A 6607-nucleotide genomic window follows, 5' to 3' on the forward strand; every position below is an offset into this window, starting at 1 on the left:
GGAGCAGACAGCAGGAAACAAACAGCAGTTGGTGTGGAAGGAAAGAGAGGGCTGTAGATGGCATCGTTAGAACAACAGTGGCCTGGGTTGGGAGCAGTTGGTGGCATGGTGTTAATCAAGACAAGGTGGCAGTATGGGAGCAAGGGGAAAGAGGGGGAGCGGTAGGGAGAGAGGGGTGATTAGTAAGAGTCAGGGCGTTGATGACCCATAACTCAGGAGGGCATTTCCCACTCCCCACCTCATTCTAACACTGTATATGTGTTTACACACACACACACACACACACACACACACACACACACACACACACACACACACACACACACACACACACACACACACACACACACACACACACACACACACACACACTTTACTGCTCAGAGCCTGTACTAAATAAGACTAATTAGACTGTCAGAGGGACATGAGGGGGGCTGTACCCCATCCCCCTCCCCCAGTGAAGTGACAGCAATTAATTCCGTGCTGAATGTGGCTGTGATGGCAGCCCCCCTCCTGGGGGTGACAGGCACACTGACACCTCACAGTACCCAAACTCTATTCTGTCGCCCGTAGTGGAAAACAACAATAACAACAACAACAATAAACAGGAAAGAGAGACGAGGAATGAGGCGTTCTAGGTGCCACATATTCCACTGCTGTAAATATGGTATACTGAATGAGTTCACCGTAATGGAATTCAAACACCCCACAGACAGAGAATCTGTGCAATCTGACAAATGGTCTGAAATTAGTGTAGCCTGCCAAATGATTATGAATGACCATACAGTAAATCTAACATAAATCCACACTGTTAAACCAGCTATCATAAAATCTGACAAATAGTCTAATGGCAGCATATTCAGACAAACTGAAATAATTGGATTCTAATTATAACATACTGAAATATAAATGCAATCTCATCATCTGAAAAAGGTAGGCAGATGAAACTGTCTCTCACATGCACAAGTGTCCACAGTATCTTGACTGTTGCCCTCTGCTACTGATCTCCTCTCCTCAGTGCTCCATTGAGAGGCACCGCACGTACCTTTCCACCCTGTTGTACCTATCGTCTCGTATAATACCTCAGTGACTGTACTACTGCTGGTGCCCCGTGTATTGTATTTATCTGCATAACAATATGGGGCCTGTTATATTGCTGTGTAATTTCCGTCAGATCCCTGACCTGATTCATCTAGCGGGTCCTCTGCTTTTCCATAATTGTCGTCCTTGTAACAATTACCTTGGGTGAAAGAGGGGCCGTTGCGTGAGCTAACACATGTAGATAAAATAAAGGTTAGAGAGGAGCAGAGGGAGAGAGGAGGGATGGAGAAAGAAACAAGGCAGGCCTACTGTTCATCTCAGCAGGTTCCATCATTGTGTGATAACCAATGTATTCCTATCACGTCCTTTAACTGTTATAGTACATCCTAAGATGTACTTACTGCAAGGTTTCAAAGCCAAACAACAGCAAGACCTCACCCAGCATTCACACCATCTACAGCACTTCATGGCTGAGAGCATGTAGCTTCTTGTCGAGGCATAATTCAATAATATCGACACAGCAACATGCTACGGCCGGTCGGCCACTCAATAGCCTGCTGCCCATTCTCCTCATTGGGAGATGAGAGACGGTGATTGCACTCTGTCACTTCCAGTTTCGCTCTCTGGAGAATTACAGCGGGCCAGCCAGATGTCTGCGTTTGATCAAATCAGACTCTCGCAATATCCCCACGCCACTGGCATTTGAATATTTCAGACATGATGAGGAGGAAAGGGAAGAGGAGTGTCAAAATGGGGACATTTCACTAGTGTAGGTGACATCCCTCTGCTCACAGCTTTCCTTTCAACTTTCCTGAGGGAATGAGTTGGGGAAGGTAGGAGATACGTCATCCACCAGAGCAGAAATCAGGTCAGGTAAAGCAGGTTTAGCCATAACACTCCTTACACCTCCACCAACTTCCTAGATCCAGGAAGACGGCAAGTTGAGCCATGATCCCCTCACCTCCGCCTCCCTCTAGTACCCGGTTTTGGCCAGTAAGACCCAGATCAGGTAATGACCTCCTAGGTGTATGCAGAAATATGGATAGAGGCAGAGAGCAGGATTGTCCATTTTATCCAGGGGCCTCTAAAGGCACACAGGGGGAGAGATAATGACCTGCTAGTCTTATCCTAAACAATAAGGGGAGATTCTGCAGTGAGATTTAAAGACAGGACTTAGACCCGTCTGCATAGGAAAACCTAAGATAAAGCCCTATATTGTCATATTCAGCTTTCTATTAAAGGTTTCGTGTAGGCAAACAGCTAACGTGGCTGGAAGGTTCTGTGATAACAAACGGCTAACGTTCCTGGGCCCGGTTTCCCAAAAGCATCTTAAGTTCGTCATTCAAATCTTCGTAGGAGCATCGTTAGATCTGGAACTGTTTTCCAAAACCATTGTTATTAAAGTTTATCTTGAACACACTCGTTACTTAATTAATGACTGCCTCAGACCACTTGTAGAACAGCTAAGTACATCATTAGATGCTTTTTTGCCCTTCCCCATCACTTTATACACAGAAGATTTCCGCTAAACACAATATGAAGATGTTTATCTGTCTTTCTGTGACCGCAGATTACACATGTCACTGTCACACCCTGGTCTGTTTCACCTGTCTTTGTGCTTGTTTCCACCCCCTCCAGGTGTCGCCCATCTTCCCCATTATCCCCTGTGTATTTATACCTGTGTCCTCTGTTTGTTTGTTGCCAGTTCATGTTGTTTTGTGAAACCTACCAGTGTTTGTTCCACTGCTCCTGTCTGTTCTTGCTCCTGTTTTCCAGTCATTCCCGGTTTTGACCGTTCTGCCTGCCCTGACCCTGAGCCTGCCTGCCGTTCTATAACTTGCCCCACCTCTCTGGATTATTGACTCCTGCCTGCCCTGACCTTGAGACTGCCTGCCGTTCTGGACCTTTTTCATCCTCTCAGGATTACTGACCTCTGCCTGCCTTTGACCTGTCGTTTTACTGCCCCAGTACTCGAAATAAACTTTTGAATCTTCGACACTGTCTGCATCTGGGTCATACCTGAAACCTGATAGTGACAGTGACAATAAATACAAAGCTGCCAATTTCTTTGCATAATAAGCGAATGATATCAAGACACTTCGAATGTTTAAAAAATGAGATGACTGTATTAAAATATAAATACAGTATTATCTACATAGACCTACAGTACCGGTCAAAAGTTTTGACACACCTACTCATTCATTGGTTTTTCTTCATTTTTATTATTTTCTGAAATTGTAGAATAATAGTGAAGACATCAAAACTATGAAATAACACATATGGAATCATGTTGTGATTCCATATGTGTTAAGAAAGTGTTAAAGAAAGTGTTAAACAAATCAATATATATTTTAGATTTTAGATTCTTCAAATGAGCCACCCTTTGATTTGATGACAGCTTTGCACAATCTTGGCATTCCCTAAACCAGAGAATGCTTTTCCAACAGTCTTGAAGGAGTTCCCACATATGCTGAGCACTTGTTGGCTGCTTTTCCTTCACTCCACGGTCTAACTCATCCTAAACCAACTCAATTGGGTTGAGGTTGGGGGATTATGGAGGCCAGGTCTGATGCAGCACTCCATCACTCTCCTTGGTCAAATAGTCCTTACACACCTTGGAGGTGTGTTGGGCCATTATCCTGTTGAAAAACAAATGATAGTCCCACTAAGCACAAACCAGAGGGGATGGTGTATCACTGCAGAATTCTGGTTAAGTGTGCCTTGAATTCTAAATAAATCTCTGACAGTGTCACCAGCAAAGCACCCCCACACCATCACACCTCCTCCTCCATGCTTCATGGTGGGAAGCACACATGCAGCGATCATCCATTCACCTACTCTGCATCATAAAAACACATGGTTGGAACAAAAAATCTAAAATTTGGACTCATCAGACCAAAGGACAGATTTTCAACGGTCTAAAATCCATTGCTTGTGTTTCTTGGACCAAGCAAGTCTCTTCTTCTTATTGCTGTCCTTTAGTAGTGGTTTCTTTGCAGTAATTCGACCATGAAGGCCTGATTCACACAGTCTCCTCTGAACAGTTGATGTTGAGATGTGTCTGTTATTTAAACTCCGCGAAACATTTATTTGGCCTGCAATTTCTGAGACAAGTAACTCTAATGAACTTATCCTGTGCAGCAGAGGGAACTCTGGGTCTTCCTTTCCTGTGGCGGTCCTCATGAGAGCCAATTTCATCGTAGCGCTTGATGGTTTATGCAACTGCACCTGAAGAAACTTTCACAGTTCTTGAAATGTTCCGTATTGACTGACCTTCAATTCTTAAAGTAATGATGGACTAAAGTAACAATGGACTCTTTGCCTATTTAAGGTGTTCTTTCCATAACATGGACTTTGTCTTTTACCAAATCGGGCTATCTTCTGTGTACCACCCCTACCTTGTCACAACACAACTGATTGGCTCAAATGCATTAAGAAGGAAAGACATTCCAGAAATTAACTTTTAGCAAGGCACACCTGTTAATTGAAATGCATTCCGGTGACTACCTCATGAAGCTGATTGAGAGAATTCCAAGTATGCAAAGCTGTCATCAAGGCAAAGGGTGGCTACTTTGAAGAATCTCAAATTTAAAATACATTTAGATTTATTTAACACTTTTCTGTTACTACATGATTCCATATGTGTTATTTCATAGTTTTGATGTCTTCATTATTATTCTACAGCGTAGAAAATAGTAAAAGTAAAGAAAAACCCTTGAATGAGTAGGCGTGCCCAAACTTTTGACTCTCACTGTATGTATTTCAATCATATTAAAATCAATGTCATGTTCAATAAATTGTTTTATTTCGCTACAGTATTTGTACGTTACTGTCCCTCATTTTTGCCTCAATATATTTCATGATGTGGAACAAGTGCAAACTTTTGTGGCAAATTTTGATTTAGTGCATTATTATGGTGTACGCATTAGAATAAGACACGCTAATATTTGTAGCCATAGGTGATATCTCTCTAGGAGCTGATGCGTTGTCAGTATTATGGAATAATTCTAATGTTAAAGTAAGATTGGAAAGGGAGAACCCTGATCCAAAAGCCGTGCTTCCTTTCTTTTGATCCTATCAGTATGCCTCAACGATGCACTTATCAAACATTCTCTCTGCGTGGTGTTTTATAAAATGCGTGTTACATCTTCGGCTGCTGTAGGAAAGATGCATCATTAAAACACACGTAAGCCTAAGTTTCGGTGCTATTGGGAAACGGGCTCTGGACAGTTCCATGACCGCAAACAGCTAACATTCCTGAAATGTTTGGTTACAGAAGTCAGCTCCTATTTAACTATCTAGTCATGTAGGAAATCTAACAGAAGGAAACAATGCTGGTGCAAAGGATTATGGGCTTTTGTCTAACCTTTCGGCCTACTGCCCCTGTGTAGAGCAATGAGGATCTCTCTCCAGAGCAGAGTAGGAGACTGTAGCCAGACTGGCAATGTTCAACACATTAATAATATCCAAATTCATAAAGGCGTTCAGCTGTCACCTGTTTTCCATTGATCTACATTTGTATGTGGGAAGCTGACAGATGTATGAGGATACGTTTAGTCTTCAAACGACACTGAACTGCCCTGAGGCGGCGCAGTGGGTAGAGAGCAAAACTCAAAGTTAGTGTCTGTCTGGGCCACTCATCTGGCTGTCAGTGATCACTCAACAATGTCTCCACTAGAACATTCATTGAAGTGCTCATTTGAATGGCTGTATTGTATTGGTGTGTGTTTAGATGAATATTCACACGCAACCCAGTGATCCTCTGTGGCTAGGATAGTAAGCCACAGTGAAGCTGTTGACTACTCACCTTCCTGTAATTAGTCATCCTGAAAGGTAGTAAATGGGAATGGGTTGATTGACCTGAAATTTGTCTCCTCTCATTTTCAACCAACAGTGCCTTTGGCTCTTAAATTTGAGCATGTGACTAACCACCACCCCGCCCCCATCCCATCTTTCAACATCTACACACCCAGTTCACCTTAACTGTGATAAAAGTCTGATTAGCAATTACCAACAGGGCCTCATGTATTTGGTCTTAATTAAGAAGAATATATTGTAAGAGGAAGGCAGTGGAATAGGATAGCGTCCCTTCTTGATTGGCTTTAAAGGGGGTAATCAGCTGTTGAAACAATAACAAAAGCATATCTCTGCTACTGTTTTGCTAAAAAGCTGAGAGATAAGGCTGGAGAAATGCCACCATTTACATGATATCAAAATTTACATGGGTATAATTTTTTTGGTCTATACGTTGTTTGTTTACATTTGCATTGTTTAAAACACTTGAGTAAAACCATTTGTATTTTGGGTTCTGATGGGGTATGACAGTTGAACTAAGCTTATGAGGAATTTATACATTTCTTCAAGAATTAAGGGGTACATATCGTTAACTTATATGTCCAAAAATGGATGTAGCAAGTGCAGATTGTCCCTTTAAGTATTTATGCATCAGGCTGTGACTGAGTCTGAGTCATGGTCAACTTAGTGACACTTTACGGTTACTTAACTTCAGCCTGAGGACCATTTTCTGACAGACACATCAATGAGAGTGGGTAAAAAAGCTCTCCCC

This window comes from Oncorhynchus masou, chromosome 30 (genome assembly GCF_036934945.1).
Source record: "Oncorhynchus masou masou isolate Uvic2021 chromosome 30, UVic_Omas_1.1, whole genome shotgun sequence".
Classification (NCBI taxonomy): domain Eukaryota; kingdom Metazoa; phylum Chordata; class Actinopteri; order Salmoniformes; family Salmonidae; genus Oncorhynchus; species Oncorhynchus masou.